The sequence below is a fragment of the Manis pentadactyla genome, chromosome 12 (assembly GCF_030020395.1).
Source record: "Manis pentadactyla isolate mManPen7 chromosome 12, mManPen7.hap1, whole genome shotgun sequence".
NCBI classification, from domain to species: domain Eukaryota; kingdom Metazoa; phylum Chordata; class Mammalia; order Pholidota; family Manidae; genus Manis; species Manis pentadactyla.
This window is the reverse complement of record NC_080030.1, coordinates 64,872,946-64,890,176: the sequence shown is the minus strand read 5'-3', so window position 1 is coordinate 64,890,176 and position 17,231 is coordinate 64,872,946.

Here is a 17,231-nt window from a genome sequence, read left to right as displayed (position 1 = left end):
TTATCGCTGCACTATTCACAGTAGCCAAGATATGGAAGCAACCTAAATGTCCATCAGTTAATGAATGGATAAAGAAGATGTGGTACATATGCACAATGGAATATTATGCAGCCATAAGAAAAAAACAGATCCTACCATTTGCAACAACATGGATGGAGCTAGAGGATATTATGCTCAGTGAAATAAGCCAAGCGGAGAAGGACAAGTACCAAATGATTTCACTCATCTGTGGAGTATAAGAACAAAGGAAAACTGAAAGAACAAAACAGCAGCAGAATCACAGAACCCAAGAATGGACTAACAGTTACCAAAGGGAAAGGGACTGGGGAGGATGGGTGGGAAGGGAGGGATAAGAGCGGGGAAAAAGAAAGAGGGCATTATGATTAGCATGTATAGTGCATGGGGGGCACGGGGAGGGCTGTGCAACACAGAGCAGACAAGTAGTGATTTTACAGCATCTTACTACGCAGATGGGCAGTGACTGTGAAGGGGTATGTGGGGGGGACTTGGTGAAGGGGGGAACCTAGTAAACATAATGTTCTTTCTGTAATTGTAGATTAATGATACCAAAATAAAAATTAAAAAAAGAGGGAAATCGCACAGAAGCAACTGCTACCAGGGGACACCTCTGTATCATCTGGTTCTGGTGGCCGGCAGGACTTATTACATCTGTGGGCCCTATGGTACTATAACCAAAGGAGAGAAAGAGTTCTTAAACAGCTACCATTCCCAGGGCCCAGCAGAAGTCAACAGACCAAGAAACTCAGTCTTTCAGTGAAAAAGAGGCCTATTAGCTTATCATCATAGCTGCAGCCGAAGTGGCAGGCTTCTAATTAAACACACTTCTAAGGACTGACTGTAAACCTTTCCTGAGACCTCAGAGAGTGGCAACTTTCTTCATTCCCCCTCTGCCATGCTCCTGAGCACCAGCATCTCTTGGAAGGAGGTCTTCTATGTGTCTGGCACCCCAGTTTTTATGTCTGGCACCTGGTTTTTGCAGCTACCACCTAGGGAATATCCCTTGAATGCCTGCCTCTAGTGGTCAGGGATGCTTTCATTCCTGGGTCCCATGGTACTGCAACAATCAGCAGGACACTTCCCAGAACACTATACAGACAGCAGACTAAAACACCCCCAAACTTTCTATGAAAAGGCCTTCTTGCTTGTTTTAGAACTTCAACTTTAGGGGCAAGCTTCAAGCTTGGCACACAGGTAGAGGCAACAGAGCTCAGGAAACACAGGCTGAAGGATGCTCTTTTTGTTCTCCTTCCATGTTACTATAGCTCAATGGTATCTCCAAGAAAGGAAATTGTACAGATGTCTGGAGTTTTGATTTTTGCTACTGCTACCTAGAGGGCACCACCAGATTGCCCAGCTGTGGTGACAAGTAGAGCTTACACTTAGAGTCCCACAGGACTGTACTGTATATATTGGATTCTTTGAAAGTTTCTGCCTGAAGGTCTGACCCCTGATCAGTCTGAATCCAGGTGCTAAGTAAGATCTTACTCTTTGGGACACTGACAGGTCTTGGCATAACCTCAACTGTGAGAGGTATTAAAAATAACAAAAGCTGCTTGGACAATAACAAAGGTTTAAGACAACCCAAGAGTTATGGCAGCATTAAGTGATGATGTTCATCTATACAAGACAAACCCTTTAAGACTGGGAGAGGTAACTGTTTCATCTAATGCATAGAAACTAACACAGGGAGTCAAGAAAAATGGAGAAACAGAGGGATATATTTCAGATGAATGACAAAATAAAACCACAGGAAACACTGTAATGGAACAGAGACAATGATTTACTTGATAAGAAGTTCAAAGTAATGGTCATAAAGATGCTCACTGAACTTGGGAGAGGAATGGAAGAACTTAGTAAGAACTTCAATAAAGAGAAAATATAAGAAAGTAACAAACCAAAGTTACAGAATTGAGGAATACAATATCTGAACTGAAGAATACACATAAGAAGTTCAACAGCAGACTACATGAAGCAAAAGAGAGGATCAGTGAGCTTGAAGACAGGGCAGATGAACTTTCCAAATTACAGCAGCAAAAATAAAAAGAATGAATAAAGGGAAGATAGCTCAAGGGACTTATGGGACAACATCAAGTGGACCAACATTCTCACTTTAGGAGTCACAGAAGGAGAAGAGAGAGAGGCTGAAAACTAATTGGGAGAAATAAATACTGAAAACTTTCCTACTGTGGGGAAGGAAACAGGCATCTAGATCCAGGAATCCCAGAGAATCCAAAATAAGATACACCCAAAGAGACCCACACCAAGATACATCATAATTAAACTGCCAAAAGTTAGACAGGAAGAAAATATTAAAAGGAGTAAGAGAAAAAACAACTTGTTACATACAAGAAAGCCCCCATAATTGGTAGATTTTAAGTAGAAACATTGCAGGGCAGAAAGGAGTGGCACAATATATTCAAAGTGCTGAAAGAAAAAACTTCCAAACAAGAGTAGTCTACCCAGCAAAGTTATCAGTCAGAATTGAAGGATGTATGCAACCAGTATAGGAGCACCTAAATATGTGGAACATACTAACAGAATTGAAGGGAGAAATAGAATGCAATGCATTCATTTAGGAGACTTCAACACACCACTCACTCCAAAAGACACATCAACCAGACTAAAAATAAAAAAGGAGACAGAGAGGCACTGAACAACACATTAGAACATATGGACCTAATAGACATCTACAGAACACTCCACCCAAAAGCAGTAGGATACACATTCTTCTCAAGTGTACATGCAATGTTTTCCAGAATAGATCACATACTAGGCCACAAAAAGAGCCTCAGGAAATTCAAAAAGATTGAAATTGTGCCAACCAGCTTCTCAGACCACAAAGGTATAAAACTGGAAATACATTATGCAAAGAGAAAAAAAAGGGAGGCTTAACAACATGCTCCTAAATAATCAATGTCTCAATGACCAAATAAAAACACAAATCAAGCAATAGATGGAGACAAATGAAAACAACTCAACCCTCCCAAAACCTGTGGGATGCAGCAAAAGAAGTTCTAAGAAGAAAGTATATTGTAATACAGGCTTACCTCAAGAAAGAAGAACAATCCCAAATGAAAAGTCTAAACTCACAATTAATGAAACTAGGAAAAAAAAGAACAAAGGAAGCCCAAAGTCAGTAGAAGGGGGAACATAATAAAGATCAGAGCAGAAATAAATAAAATTGAGAGGAATAAACCAATAGAAAGAATCAGTGAAACCAGCAGCTGGTTCTCTGAGAAAATAAACAAAATAGACAAGCCACTAGCCAGACCTATCAAGAAAAAAAGAGTCTACACAAAAAGAATCAGAAAAGAGAGAGGAAAAATCACTGTGGACACCACAGAAATACAAAGAATTATTAGTGAATACTATGAACAATTATATGCTAACAAATTGGATAACCTAGAAGAAAGGGACAATTTTCTAGGAAACAAGGCTGACCCAGGAAGAAACAAAATCTGGACAGACCAATTACCAGCAATGAAATCAAATTGGTAATCAAAAAGCTACCCCAAAACCCCTGGACCAAATGGTTTCATCACTGAATTTTATTAAACATTTAGAGAAGACCTAATACCAATCCTCCTTAAAGTTTTCCAAAAAGTAGACTAGGAGAGAATACTTCCAAACTCATTCTATGAGGCCAGCATCACTCTACTACCAAAACCAGGCAAAGATACCACACACAAAAAAAATTACAGCCCAATATCCCTGATAAACATAGATGCAAAAATCCTCAACAAAATATTAGCAAACTGAATTCAAAAATACATCAAAGAGGTCATCCATCATGATCAAGTGGGATTTATTTCAGGGATACAAGGATGGTACAATATTAAAAAGTCCGTCAACATCATCTACCACATCAACAAAAAGAAGGACAAAAATCACATGATCATCTCAATAGATGCTGAAAAAGCACTTGACAAAACTCAACATCCATTTATGATAAAAACTCCCAACAGAATTGAAGGATAGATAATTTTCCAGACAAGCAAAAGCTAAGGGAGTTTATTACCTTTCTGACCTTACAAGAAATCTTAAAGGGACTTCTTCCAACTGAAAAGAAAGGGCAAAACAAGAAACATGACAGTTTAAATCTCATTGGTAAAGATAAATATATAGTAAAGGTAGTGGATTAATCACTTGTAAAACTAGTATAAAGATTAAGATAAAAGTAGTAAAAATAACTGTAAATACAATAATTAGCTAAGGGACAGATGAGATAAAAAGATATATATAAAATGTGAGGAGGAAAAGTAAACACACAGAGCTTAGATTGGGATCAAACTTAAAATAGGCTGTTACAAATATAAACTGTTATATGTAAGCCCCATGGTAACCACCAAGCAAACACCTGTAATAGATACACAAAAGGTAATAAAAAAGGAATCTAAGCATACCACTAAAGAAAGTCATCATACCACAAAAGAAGAGCAAGTAAAAAAGAGAGGAACGAGGAACTACAAAACAGCCAGACAGAAGTTAACATAATGGCAATAAGTATATGGCTAAAATTAATTACTTCAGAAGTAAATGAACTAAATTCTCCAACCAAAAGACATATAGTGGCTGAAAGGATTAAAAAACAAGACCCATCTCTATCCTGCTTCCAAAAGACTCACTTCAGATGTAGGGAAACACACAGACTGAAAGTGAAGGGAAGGAGACAGATACTTCATGCAAACAGAAACCAAAAGAAAGCTGGAGTCATTATACTTTTATCAGACAAAAAGGAATTTAAAACAAAGACTGTAATAAGAGACAAAGAAAAGTTTTACATGTTGATGAAGTGGCCAATCCAACAAGAGAAAATAACATTTGTGAATATTTATACATGCAACATCAGAGCACATAAATATATAAAGAAAATATTAACGGACATAAAGGGAGAAATAGACTACAATACAATAGTACTGGGGGACTTTAATACTTCAATTACATCAGTGGATAGATCCTCGAAGCAGATCAGTAGGAAACACTGGATTTAAGCAACACATTAAACCAGATAAAAAACAATTTGATCTGTATTAAAGGGACAGAAGTAAAATTAAGTGTGAGGGGTAACTAAGCACAGAGCTCTTGAATATTAACTTGAATTGCCTTATCCCATTACATTCCAACAATACAGTAATTGTGATAATGGTCTGACACTGAGGTTGTGATAGGATTCCAAAAGGACTCACTTGATAAGCAAATTATGTGAAAGGACAAAAGAATAAGTGACTTTAATAAATGGTGCATCCTTTAAACCTTTTAATTGCTTGTGAGATTTAAGTCTTGAAGCAGTAAAATTATAATAAAAAAGACAAGGCAATTTTGCTCACCCTTCTGCTTTCAAAGAAATAAAATAGTTGAATTATACTCATCTCACACAACAATACCTTCTGTTTATTATCTTTCAACCTAAAATCCTTCAGTTTTAGGATTATGAGCAATTCCAAGAGAAACTGAGATATTTCTCCAATCATTACCATCTCACTATCAACAGTGCTAGTGGTGTTGAGAATCATGCCTTACAGGCCTAACTCCAGTCCTACATGGAAAGTCACTAAATTGCAGGGTATGACTCAATCTTGACCAACCCATGCCTTTCCTCATCCACATTATTTCCATTAATCAAGGTTCCCAGGAATAGTCATTAGCCATCCTATCTGCCCACATGCACCTTGCTGGACATTGACACACACTCCACTCTGGAAGACATTCCAGTTTCTATAAAACTCCATCTTATCTAACTTAGGACATCTCTCTAATACATCTACATATGGATTTAAGTCCATTGGCTTTATAATTCCATTTAAAAGCAAGAGAATTGAGAACTTTTAAATAAATTATGTCTGCAGTAAATGTGGCAGAAGTGAAATAAACGGGGCACATACTTAACTGTCTGAATTTTATAATATAGAACAGTGAAGAAGAGCATTCCTGGCAGTGCTGAGGTATAACAAAGCTCACAATGGGGTTTCTTTTGAAAATATGTGGGCTGCTTCTTGCTCTACACTCCGAAATACCCTACAGAAGGTCAGAATTTAATTTGTCAGCCTTCCATTTCGGGGTAATTTGAAGTATGCTTCTTATAGTTCTGCCCTCCCCCAGTGTGATGAAATTTAGCCCATAGAGCATATTTCCACGAGAAAGAGACATCTGTAGTTCTGCCATTACACAGGCGTCACCTCAGCATTCCTTTCTACCTACCAAAAACTTTTGAAGAAGGGATTCATTTAATCTCCTTTTTAATGTGACCCAATATGTTTTCACAAATGGGAGATTTTCTCAAATGTGGCATTCATAACAGTCTGCGTGGGTTTATGTGGCATGAGTAAATCAAACAGGGAACCTTACCACTTTGACAGTCTGATTTAACTGGACCATTTCACAGCCCTATGAGCAGCAAAAGCAAATACAGACAAGCCAACCAAGGAATTTTTAAGTCGGCCCAGTTGAACGGCGTGTTTATTCACACAGACAACCTCAATCACCTGAAAAACTCTGATTTTAATTATAGTCCCTGCTTTTAGGGATTTCGTTAGAGATTTTACAGACACGAATTACTCTGTGCCCTAGAAAAAGGAGGTATTTGTGGTTGGCAGAGATGTGCCTGCATGGCCAAGCTCCACCCCTCCTACTCTCAATCACTGCGTCATCTTCCCAAAATTCCCCGAGAGCGTGTTTGGGCCAGTACTACAGATAATTGTTTGGTGAGTTCCGTAGGAAGCACGATTCACTGAGGTTAATTTAAGCCAGTCAACACTGTTGGTTTTCTATTTAAACATCAAAAGGCAAATGAATCCATAGAATAATTAGTTTATAATCTGTGCATTTAAACAGCAGGCTGACCTGGAAGGACCAGCCTTGACCAGACTTACTCAACCAAAATAGATTTAACTTCCATCCCAGTCCTATAGTTTGGTCACTTTGGTAGCTGATATTACAGTCTTTGTGTTGCCAGGACTTGTCTTCTAAAGATACATTCCAAGATGCTCGAGGGTCCCCAAGGATAATCAAAAAAACACATTCATTTAGAAAAGTAGCAATTTCCCAACTGCTTCAGCGTTAAGAGAAATTCTCTCACACTGTACAGCCAGCTCTTAAGCTTCATGGTTCATGTAATTGGGTACGGAGCAATCAAAGGGTCTCTTTACTGCCAGTAGAACGATGGAAGTCCTACTAGATGGGGGGACATGATGAGTTCTGATGAGGGAACACAGTTCTATTATTCTCCCTACTCCACAAAGTCACCAAAAGAAAGACACTTTGTTCAGAAAAATTAAGTACAGATTAAAAGAGGGGGGAATTTATTTGATGAAAGGGAAGAAAGAAAAATCCACTCCAGGTATATTCAATACATGAAGATAGTCTTTCTCTGATGTTTTAGGTATTAGCCTCGATGAAGCAGAATGTACTGTGTTCACTTCTAAGTCCTACATTCAAACAGCATGGCGTAACTGACTTGATAATAGCATGAGCAAGTTTTTGATTCAAGCAAATGGTTTTTAAGAGCTTACTATTTTCAACTGTGTTTATTGTAGATCAAGTACTACATTGTTTTAGTGGTCTGTGTAAAAATTCTCTTTATGATTCCATTCTGAGAATCACTCTATTCACATTCTGCTTTTGCTCTACCACTTTGTACATATGAGTCATTATGTGACTGAATCGCCTTGAAACCCCATTTCTCTTAATTGTTTTCAGCCTAGGGTCTAAAGCCAAAAAGTTTGAATCCTGTCCCAAATATATAATACCTGTGTGACCTACAACAAAATCTTTAATGTCTATAAGCTTCAGTTTCCCCATTTGCAAATGATGATAATTTTTTTTAGCAAGGTTAGTATGAAAATAAAATGAGAAAATGAATGTAAAGCACTTATAATGCAGGGGTTACAGTAAATGCAAGAGAAATCTTACTTTTCTTATATAAGTGAAAGTATATATGTTCTCAAAAAGTGTTAGTTTCTCCCATTGGAAAGGTTATAGTCTAGAGAGACAGGCAATAGATAACTTAATTCCAGGTTGTGATAAATGCTGGACAATAAAACCGGACAAAGATATCAGAATGATAGGGTTGCATGGGAGGGATGTTCTACATAGGGAATTCTGTCTTCAGATATAGAGAGGTCTAACTGGTGTGCAGGAATCAGCCATGCTATCCAGGAGTAAAGCACGAGTGGAAGCAGAAAGAGAAGTGTATAAGCCCTGAGGAAGAAATAACTTTGGGGGGAAAGTGCAAAGGTGTTGCCGTAGAAGGAGAGAAAAGAAGGAGAGAAGCATCATCTTAGAGCAAGCAAGCTGACCTCTTAGGCCATGGTAAGGACTTCTTATTTTGCTTAGTTTAGGAAAGCTAATGAGCAATTTTGAGCAAGAGCAAGACTTGATCGGATTTTTAAAGAATCTCTCTGATGAGATTTTTTTAAACACTGGATTACGAAGGATAGGTGTATATTTTTTGTTTTTTTTCTATCTTTCCTACACACTTATGTGCCTTTTCCCAAGCACCTATTTTCTTCCCAAAAGACTTTTCTGTCTTGAAACACCTTCTTCCAAAGAAAATAAACTCATATTATTAATGGGGGAAATAGTTTTGGCTTCAGTATGTCTTGGGATGAAATGGCATTCTTTGTGATTGAATATCCTACATTAACATTTTTAAATGAAACTGATGATTTTAGTTATGCAATAGAGTTTTTAATGCTTTTCCCCATATTATTATCTGTATTTAAAAGTTTCCTCAAATATTCATATGACTGTAAAGATTAGGATGTTACTGGAATTTAATTATTACAATCGAATGTGTAAAAAATATGTTCTATAATTAAAATGTTGCAAATTTATAACTTTTCTAACATTATTGGTTAAAACTTTTTTTAATACATAATTTTTTATTATCTGGTCTACTTAGCATTAGATTAGGAGCCACGAAGTAGGTTCAACCATGCCAGCTCTATGACAGGAAATGACTTTCTTACCCATTTATGACCCAGGTTTCCTCATTTACAAAATGAAGATGCTAGATAGAAAATGATAGCATTTTTTCCTGTCAATGTTATATCTAGATAAGCTGTAAACATTCAACTTAGCATTTATATAGCATGTCACTTAATCTTTTCATTTAGTCTGACTTCCTAAGGTTTCCCTTAACTTACTGTTATTTTAACTTTTTATATGAAGTTTTCTTTCATTGGTAGCCTAACTAGCTCCATGTAGAGTGAAAATGAATTTTTTAAATTGTTATTATTTGTTTAATGATCCTTATTACAGTCCACTAAAGGTAACCTTTCTGATTTACTTATATAACAATATATTGTTTTTAAATTTTCAGTAGAAAATCAGTCTTAATCAAATTCCTGGAGAATGATGCAGTGGTATTATATCACCACTGAATAAACAAATTTCTTTCTCCTGAACTAAAAATTTATATTGTATGCTGTATTATATACCCCAACCAAAGTGTTGCTTATTTCAAACTGTAAAATGGCTTACAATTTTTAAAAGTTAAAACTTACTTTCATTCCTCATAAGTATATACTGAGCATCTAAATAATGTGTCTGGAAATCTTGTGCCTGGAAAATTCTTACTGCTGAATAGCTTCTCCTGGAAATCTGGCCTTAATTTGCGTTGAATTTCAATGACTTCCTTAAGCAAACACCTGGAGTTCCTCCAGTCTAATGGAAATGAGGGTCCACAGACACAAATGTGCAAAAACAGTTGAGTTCTCTGGCAATTTTAGAAAGGTTGAAGGTTGGCCGTCATCCAGACCTCAAGCTGTTCACACTGTTATTTCCAGACAGGCAGCACAAGCAAGGTACAATATTGCCCTTGCTTGAGCAAAAGGATTAGAGCCTAGATCCTGCTGAAAACTGGTATTTGTACAGCGGAGCAGTTTCATTGTCAAGATGAGTCATGGCCATGACTCAGGAGCCTCCTAAGCACTGTGGTTTTGGACCTTTACCAAGTCTCTCAGTGGAACTTGCTCCAGAGACACTTGGATGGTCTAGATTTTTTACCATGTCAGGAATGGAAGAGAAGAGCATACCCGTGTACCCCAAACACAGCTGTGTTTCTCTGCCCCTATCCTAGGAGCCTAGATTTTTTTCATTTCCCTTCTACCTCTATCGTAAACCTATTACAAAAGCTGGAGTTAGTTCAAAGAAAAGCAATCATCAGTAGTGGATTGAGAAAATGGAGAATTAGAAAGGCTGACTGTTCAACAGCAACAAAAAAGAGGAAATGAAGCAAAGTTCCTACTTGTCTGGAAAACATTAAATGATGCAGAACAATAGGAAATTTAGATAGAGTATAAAAGCATAAATCAGGAGAAAAGGAGATGGACTTATGAGCAGACTAGATTCTAGAACAGTGTTTCTCAACCATACCTGCTGTGTTTCATGGTAATACTGGGAACTGTGAAGTGCTTTGTAGAATACTGTGAAATTTTTTATAGTGTGAAAATCATTTCTGTTAGAAGTGAAGCCATATAATATTATAATGTGAATGTTTAGATAAGTAGATCTGACAAAAAGAGATAGAGCTAACTAAGGAAAAGATAAGAAAACATATTGTAATGTCCAACTGGTGCTAAAGAAAAATCATGAATTTACAAGGATAGCCATGAAATTTGCTTTGTGATATATGACAGAGCTTGGAGCAGTAAAGGTTTTTTCTCAAAGGCATATTTCAGAAAGCCATCAAATAAATAATATGGTTCCCATAGATGCTTTCCTAAACCCTGTGGGATCTTGTTATATGTTGGATGCTTTTATTGTCAGTTTTGCTGATTTGTTTTGAGCCTCTTAATCGTTCCACATTTTCAGTAACATTTTTGTATTCAAAAGGGTGTCTCAAATACAAAAAGTTTGTAGAGCAATGACCTAGAAGAGTGATTTTTAATTTTGGGTAAGATAGAGAGGCATGACCCAGCTCCATTTCTGATACATCTCCCAGTGGACCAGGCCACCAAGAGCTTCCCCAGAATGTGGGAGCAAAAACATGTGCTGGAGCAAAAAATAACTTTTTTTGAAAAAAAATCATATTTAAAAATTATTTCTAACATCATGATTAATCTCTGACTGTGATCACCTGGTCAGTTTTTTAAGACATCATTGAATTATTTAAGGTGAAATGTAAAAGATATATAGACTGTATGTCTTGGAGATAAAGCTACTCATTAGAAATAACAGTAGGTCCATAAATTACATTTTTCATTATTATTTAAAAATAATTATATTTTGGATTTATATCACATGAGGAATTAACTTTAAATTTACTGAAAATTAGCTAACTCATTATTTGAAGACTTACACTATAATTAACAGAGTAACAGTGCAGAATAAAGTGAATTTCTTTAGGTTTTTTTAGAGCAAATAAGTATATGACATCAGGTGGTGAAAGAAGTTTTATTGCATATACTCATATACATATAAAGTTAACTAAATCTAATTTTGGAAATTTTTGCCTAAAGTAGAAGATATAGTAATTAAATGACAAATTTGAGCCATCCCATATACCCATAAGAATTAATCATATTTAATTGCTTAACATGATCATCTTCTAGAATATTCTTAAATTATTAATGTGAAACTCATATTCTACATGATGAAATGGGGTTTTGTAATATTACTACTCTACATGAATTTTTTATAAGTGTTCAGTGCTTAATAAGGCCACAAGTAAGAAAAGAAAGAAATAAAAGAAAGAAATGGTAAGGTGTTCTGTTGAGAACTATACATTATCAAACTTGGATAATACAGTGATTTAATCTTAACTTATTCCAACATTCACTTGTATATTAGAATGAACAGCTGGTTAATTTAATAATTTGTATTAAATTCATTTGTTTCTTGGTTATAGTTTTAGTCTGCCTACTGTTTGTCATGTGACAGTATGGAAATATTTAATTCTTAATTTCAATATAGCATTAAAAACTATTTGACCAGTCTTTCCCTCTTTATGAAACAAAAAATTGTTCTTGGTATGTGGATTCTTCTCGGGTAATTGCAACTCTCAGTAAATTACATTATTATTTTAGATTTCTTCAAAAGCTTTTCCAAAAAACAAAATTGAACAAAGTCTATTCATTCTCATTCTACAATTCTAACTCTAAAACTATGAGCTTATTTTATTGGACTGTTTTAGTGGTGACATAGAGTCAAGACAAATTATCTGTAATAGTGTCTTCTGTTTATATGCCCTCATTGCTAATAATGTTTCTTCTCTTTCCTTTACTTTTCTCAATCCCTGTTGAAATTTTGGCACTTTTAATACTTCTAAATTCTTGGAGGATAAAGTTGTGTGTGTTGGAAAGCCTTGACAAAGTAACGATAATATACCAAACATGATTATTTGGGAAGGGCCATGAGGTTTACTGTAGCAGTAGAGACCAGCTTACCTGGGTTTGCAGGGTAAGCACAGTGCTATCATCCTATTGGTCCAAGTTAGTAATGGGAGTCTTTGAAAACTAGAGCTTATTAGAAATTGCATATAAAATTTTTGCTATGGCTACCAACCTACAGACTAACACCTAATTTGTTGCACTGATAAAATCATGAGTACCTGTAATTGTTGAATAAAATGTAATTGGCTATCACAACATTGCTGATCTGCAAGCAAAGTTAATATATCTATTGTAAATAATAGATTAATATCATTAATATGCATAAATCAATAAATAGAAAAATGGCCAAATGTTATGAAAGAAGAACTCCAAATAGTGAGTAAAGATATAAGATAGTCAATGTTACTAGTAATCAGATAATTATAAGCTACCTGGGAAAGGGAGGAGGGATTTAGTAGATTTAAAAGGCAGGTCATTCTATGGTGGTTTGTGAGTCTCCACAGAAGGAGCATGTGTCTCTCTGCATATGTCGCATTGTAATTCCAGGGGGAAAATAGGTTCACAGACCTGGACTATTAAACCTTTGAAGCTGAAATTAGTCGAAACAAGAAATAGAGTGTGAGAAACCTGTTTATTGCTTACAAGCAGTTGTCTACTCCTGCTTATCCATGTTTCTCGTGAACAGGCTGTGAAAAAAACAAAAATACCTCTCTGGTCGAGGTGCATTCTCACTCTCTACCCACTTTGTAATCATCTACTGATATGGAGATGGACTACTTCTCTCCACCCCTTGGAACACTTATTGATCTGGAGATGCGTTAAGGCCAGGCAAGAGATTCTAGAAATATTGCAATTTTACCCACAGCCCACCCTTACAGAAATCTTGCCTTACAATCTATTCACTCCCCATCTCCTGCAATAAATCCTTGTGTGAGAAAATTGGAGCACTGTAACCAGACTAATAGCATACAAGAGCAACAGCAATAAAATCATGATAATCATCAAGCCAGAGGATCCAGCTAGGTTCAAAGTCCCATTCAGATTAAGTCCATAGCTCCCCCATTCCACAGGAAGCCGGTAGCTGAATGTTAGCTGAATGGGTAGGAAGTTCAGGGCACTCATTATGTGGCAGCTGCAGCTAGGGGGCAGGTCCAGGCCACAGGGACTATAGAAGAAAATAACCTTAAGAGTGATAAGATACCTGTTTTAATCACACCACCATAGGCAAACCTTGTCTGTAAGGTAGGAGGCATGCAAGAGAGTGGTCCTGTGCGAACTCAGTGGCAGGAATGGGATCTGGTCCTGGTCTAGTATACCAGACCTTCACTACCTCCCTGTGGGAGTTACAGGTAAGTCAATACATAGAGCTACGGGAGATACATGCACTAGTCATAAAGTTAAAACTTCCCTGTAAGATGCTCTTACCTCCCGGATGTTTTAGGTACACTACTGTGATCTTTGGGGCCCACTCTGCTGTTACTCCAGGAACACACACAAGGCCAGCTTCCAGGCCTTTTCCCCAAGGTGCCAGAAGGGCCAGCCATCACTGGTCCATGTGTCAAAATGTCCAGGGCCATGTTCACTCAACAGAATCTCCAGGGTTTAATGCAGTTGGACTGGCAGCAAGATGCTGCTCTCCTAACCATATCCTGGTTTCAATAACCCCTCTTTGGTTTGCACATACAGTTTGTATAGGAGAGGCAGCAATATGTGTAAACATGCCCACAGGGCTCAAAGCTCCTTTTTGAGGTTTCTCACTCAAATGCAAGTGAATTGACCAGCCCTGTAGACTATTGGTGTTTGACTTCAGGCCGGATTTCAACAAACCTTAACACCTCTCTGTCACTCCTACCACTTTATTCCTAATTGCTGCACCCATTCCTGTAACGCATGTCTGGTAAAGTGGGTGCCTTGATTCCTCAATCACCTGTGGCTGGCAACAGGTTGCAAAGAGACACTCTAGGTCCTTTTAGGTCATTTGCTGATCTGCATGACATACAGGCAAATCAACCAACAGGCCAGTAGCTGTGTCCACACAAGTTATGGCATATTGATATCCTTCTGACATGGGCAGGAACCCAATATAGTCTATCTGCCATCTGGCAAGGGATATCAGCCCCTTTATTATTGTCCCATGTTGCTGTAGGACTCGAAGTAAGTCCCTCTTAGAGCACAGAAGGCACTCTTTCCAGGCTCTGCTGATTTCTTCAAAGGTCAGTGGCAAGCCCCACCAACGGGATACAGCCCACATTGTCTTTTGCCCTGCATGCAACAAATGCAGATGTAACCATTGGGCTATATCAGAGGCAGGCTTTCCTTCTAGCCAACGCACCTGGGCCAGTGTGTCTGCTTCATCATTCCCTGGGGATGCCAAAGGTAAATGGCCAGTCACATGTCTTAGACTGACTAGAGGCCCATAGGTCTTGCCACAACTCTTGCCCCCAAAAGGGCCGGTGACCAATCATCCAGTTGGCATGGTATCATGTCAGGAACCAAAGGTCAAGCCCAATAGATGGCCCAGTTGTCAGTGCAGACAGCTATAGGGGAGATATCCTGGGTGATCACGAGCCACACCGCCCACAACTCAGAGCATTGGCTATTCTTACTCTCTCCATTCTTTATCCATGCTGTCTCAGTCTTAGGATGGAAAGCCACAGCCATCTATTTCTGGAGCTGCCCATGACTGGAGCTGTCTGTATACCAAGTATCTTTAGGTATAAGGGCTTTTCCCTCCTGATAAGGACTCTCAGATACCAATGGCTCAAAAGGAAGTTTTTCCTGCTTTCCACTGGTATAGGTCACTGGCCCCAAAAAATGTTGAGTTCTTCATTTAAGGGGCTAGTAGAAAAGGCACTACACTGTTGTAAATATGCTCCCCATTTGGCCAGTGTAGGAATCTGTGCCACGCCGTTCCATGGTCTGTGGATCTAGTCTTGCACCCACCCCACAATGGGATAGGTGGTTATTACTTTGGTTGGAGCTGTTCTGGTGATGGGCTCCATTGTGAGCAAGGCATGGTATACAGCAGCCAGTTGCTTCTCTATCAAGGTGTACTGGACCTCTGCTCCTTTACATAGTTGTGACCAGAATCTAATAGTTTGGCAGGTCCATTTCAGCCCCTGCCAAAGGCCCCATCCATACCATCTTCAGTTACATGAACATCTAGCTCACAGGGCCTCGATGAGCCCATTATACTCAAGGCCTGTATGGCTTTGACTGCTCACTTAGCAGCAGTAAAAGCTGCTGCACATGTCTCATCCCAGTCCCACCTGAAGCCCTTTTGTACCAATTGGTATAACAGCTTCAGAATTTGTTCCAAGTGCAGGATAAACATTCTCCAGTAGCCCAAAAGACCCAAAAACTCTTGTACTACTGTGACAGTGTAGGAATAGGGAAAGCCAGGCTTGTTTATGAATTCTTCAGGAATAACTTTGGTTTTCCCCGACCAGACAACCCCCAAGTATTTTACAGACAAACCATGACCCTGCACCTTGGTGCTGTTCACAGCCCATCCTTTCTCCTGTAGATGTTGCAGCTATCTAGGAACTGTCCCTTCTAAATTGGCAAGAGAATCAGACGTGAGCATGATATCCTCAATTTAGTGATACAGCCACACCCTTTGCGGTTTCTTCCATGTGGCCAATTCCTGGGTAACTAGTCTGTGACAGATGTGGGAATGTGGAGGTCCCTGGGGAAGGTCCACAGTGTAATGCTATGTCCCTAATTCATGACTGAGGGTGTCCAGAATTTCTGCTATAGAGGGATGAAAAGGCAGCATGAAAAGGGGGTGTGACTTTATTCAATTCCCTGTAGTCCATAGTCATTCACCAGGAGCCATCTGCCTTTTTCACTGGCCACACCAGGGAATTAAAAGGACTATTAGTGGGCTTTATGATGCTCACCTTCTCCAGCTCCTGTAGAGTTTCTCCAATTTCCTTGTGCCCCCCAGGCAATTTATATTGCTTACTATTAGTTACCTGCCAGGGTACAGCCTGAGCTACAGGCGGGTGCTTAACATGTCCCCTCAGAACTGCCTTTACCACTCATACCTTCAGTCTGAACTCATCTGCAGTGGTTTGTAACTCACCACAGGCCCTGCAGGATGTCCACCCCCAAAATATATTCTGGGATGGAAGAAATGTACACACTATACTCCTTTGGGGGTAAATGCGCTATCCTCAACCAGATTTGGTCTTTCTTCACTCTAATTGCCTTACCCCTATAGCCATCTATCACAGCAGGGGTCCCAGAAAAATGCTCAGGATTGCCAGAGTTATCATAAATCAGAGAACTTTCAGCTCCTACGTCCACCAGCACCAGGATACGTTGTACATTTACTTTGTACAATGAATTGCTAATTCTACATGTGGCCTCTGGTCCCCACCATGAATCCCAAGGCAGGGGCCTTGACCCCCCAACTCAGCTGAACTGCAATGCCCAATCATCCTCCTATGTGGGTGAGGGCCCAGACAGAGCCTGAGTACTGTCCCCCAGGAAGTTTTGCAGGGACACAGGTCAACCATGGGGTTTTGACTACAGTTTCTGTCTTGGACCTCAGTGGCTGGAATTACTGCTCTGGCTTTAACTGGTGCTACAGTTCTAACAAGATCCTATTGGGCTGCCCATCAAGTTTTTCTTTCAATACCCTGGTCTTCATCAAATAAATCCACACTGAGTACTCAAGACCTTCAGGGGGCCCTTTGCACCTCTCCTTTCAGTCATAGACCGTACTTCCTTCCATGCCCTTATTGTTTCAACCTCCCCCAGATCTGCTAAAGTATGAGTAGCCTCACTTATGGGTTACCCTATGTGGGGGGCAAGAATACTTACTAGGGACCCAAGGAGGGATGAGGAAACTGTATGCAGCACCAAATTTCT